This window comes from Elephantulus edwardii, unplaced genomic scaffold, assembly GCF_000299155.1.
Source record: "Elephantulus edwardii isolate Elephantulus edwardi_28Jun2011 unplaced genomic scaffold, EleEdw1.0 scaffold00016, whole genome shotgun sequence".
NCBI lineage: Eukaryota > Metazoa > Chordata > Mammalia > Macroscelidea > Macroscelididae > Elephantulus > Elephantulus edwardii.
In genome coordinates, this window is record NW_006399766.1 from 18,724,877 (window position 1) to 18,727,880 (window position 3,004).

General features: G+C 43.5%; 1 pseudogene; it reads left to right on the plus strand.

The window, feature by feature from the left end:
• Positions 1-1,708: 1,708 nt before the first annotated feature.
• On the plus strand, positions 1,709-2,579 carry LOC102845628 (annotated as a pseudogene).
• Positions 2,580-3,004: the final 425 nt, after the last annotated feature.

Consider the following 3,004-nt stretch of genomic DNA (forward strand, 5'->3'; position numbering starts at 1 on the left):
CCCATATTGGAGGCTGCAGTCCTTGACCCTCTGCAGCAGGTGCTTCAGGTCCTCCTCAGTTTCAGCAAGCAGGGTCGTGTCATCTGCACAACGAATGACTAAGGATGACAAAAAAAAAAATCAATGCCTTTTAAGTGTGGTGTTGGAAAATAATACTGGATATTTTATAGATTGCCAAAAGAACAAACAAGTATATCTTAGAGGAAGTGCAATCACAGTGATTCTTAGATGCAAGGATAGAGAAACCTCATCTCATGTACTTTGGGCTGGTGGGTCCAGTCCTTGGAAAAAAACATCATGTGTGGAAAGCTGGAGGGTCAGAGAAAGAAATGATAGCTTGACATGGTGACTGTAGCAATGAGCTTGAACAGATCGGAGATGATGAAGATATCACAGGATAGGGCAAAGTTCAGATTTGTTGTTCATAAAGTTGCTATAAATCAACTCAATGGCACTTAACAACAACCAAACGTCAAGGAAGAGGCAGCAAAATTACTTTTATTTCTGGGCCATTTCCAGTTAAAAATGCTTAATGCTTTATTTTTATTGGTATCCCCAATGACCACCTTTAACAGACTGTAGTTGAATAATAATGATAATTATGTATCAGGTGGATTGACATGGTGACTGCTGCAATGGGCTCTTGTGTGTCAGGAAGTGTGAAGATGGGTACAAGATAGAGCAGAGTTCAGATCTTTTGTTCATAGGGTTGCTAAGAGTCATACTAGAATCGACAGTGCCTAACAACAATGACAAAAATGGGTACTGTTATGTTTCCTTTATTATTACTTTTTTAAAAGTTCCTTTTATATTGGTTTCCTTAGAAAGTTCACGTATCTATTGTGTTTCACACTATTCTTTATTCCCACTGTGTTTCACACAACTATTCCCATTCATTGTTGTTATTAAGTGCCATTGAGTCGGAGATGACTCATAGTGACCCTATAAACAAAAGACCTGAGCACTGTTCATAGAGTTTCCGGAGGCACGCCATTTGGGAAGCAGATGCCACTCCCGCTTCCAGGCTTGTTTTAATCAGGAAGGTTCACCAAACACTGTCCACAGTGAGTAACCATTATCACGTTTTGCACATCAATGTCACAGTGTTTAGTATCACAGCAACCACGAGTTACCTCTATACAGCAATGCACAGACCAGTGCTATACCACTTAGAAGAATGTTCAACAAAATATATTTTATAAAATTAATCACTCTTTTTAAAAAAAAATAATTTTAATGAAAATTTACAGAGATTTTGGATTTCCATTCATTCATTGCACCCTGTCTTTTCAGGTCCCGGATGGATCTTTCCCATTTCCTTTACCCCTTCCCTTCACCCACCAAATCATGCAACACAGTGATTTCACTCTTACCCATCCTTACCCCATGCTCCCACCCCTTTTCCCCTTGGATCCTTATACATCTTTTACTAGTCATCCTATTTTTACAATAATGGTGTATTTGTCTTTATGAGACTTAGTTCATTCAGTATAATGGTCTCCAGTCTCTCCCAAGTTATGGAGTATTTTCCAAAATCATTGCTCCTAAGTGTTGCATAGTACTCCATTGTGTGCATGTACCACTATTTCTCAATCCATTATCATTACTTTAAAAATTCCACATTCTGCTTTTTCCGCGCGCTACCCGCACAAGGGTCCATACGGCGTTGTTCTGGTTCCCGTCGTAACTTAAAAGGGAAACTTGCACAATGTCCGGAGCCCTTGATGTCCTGCAGATGAAGGAGGAAGATGTCCTCAAATTCCTTGCAGCAGGAACGCATTTGGGCTGCACCAACCTTGACTTCCAGATGGAACAGTGCATCTACAAAAGGAAAAGTGATGGCATCTCTATCATAAACCTGAAGAGGACCCGGGAGAAGCTGCTCTTGGCTGCTCGCGCCATTGTTGCCATTGAAAATCCAGCTGATGTCAGTGTCATTTCCTCCAGAAATACAGGCCAGAGAGCGGTTCTGAAGTTTGCTGCTGCTGCTGGGGCCACTCCTATTGCCGGGCGCTTCACTCCTGGAACCTTCACTAACCAGATCCAGGCAGCCTTCCGGGAGCCTGGTCTTCTGGTGGTTACTGATCCCCGGGCTGACCACCAGCCTCTGACAGAAGCATCTTATGTTAACTTGCCCACCATTGCCCTGTGTAACACAGATTCTCCTCTGCGTTATGTAGACATTGCTATTCCGTGCAACAACAAGGGAGCTCACTCTGTGGGTCTGATGTGGTGGATGCTGGCCCGGGAAGTCCTGCGCATGCGTGGCACGATCTCCCGGGAGCACCCGTGGGAGGTCATGCCCGATCTGTACTTCTACAGAGATGTGGAAGAGATTGAAAAGGAAGAACAGGCTGCTGCTGAAAAGGCTGTGACCAAGGAGGAGTTTCAGGGAGAATGGACACCACTGCTCCTAGCCTGAAGTGACAGACTGGTCCGAAGGCATCCAGGTGCCCTCTGTGCCGATTCAGCAGTTCCCTACTGAAGACTGGAGCGCTCAGCCTGCAACTGAAGACTGGTCTGCAGCCCCCACTGCTCAGGCCACTGAGTGGGTGGGCACCGCCACGGAATGGTCTTAAACTGTCTTTTAAAAAGTGGAAATAAGGTTGACGGAAAATAAACAATGCGTTTCATAAGATTGTGCATAAAAAAAAAAATTCCACATTCTTCCCTTTGGGGCCAGTCTTCCTATCTGGAACAGAGTTCAGTTGGGTTCCCTTCATGATTTACCCTATGGTCATTCAGTTCACAGTGCCTAGGCAATAGAAGGATCTTTATTACTAAAGAACACATGTCTGTTCATCACCATGCCTACTTAGAGGTCTTCATTATGCCTTCTAGAATGAACAGATACCTACTTAGAGGTATTCACTGTGCCTTCTAGAAAGAACAGATAAGTCTACTACTTCCTTTTCCATGCCCTAGTCCACCAATATATATTTTAAAAACCCCGAAACCAAAAAACAATCATGTCCTTCCTTGGGTTTTTCTTCTCAAGCTCCTC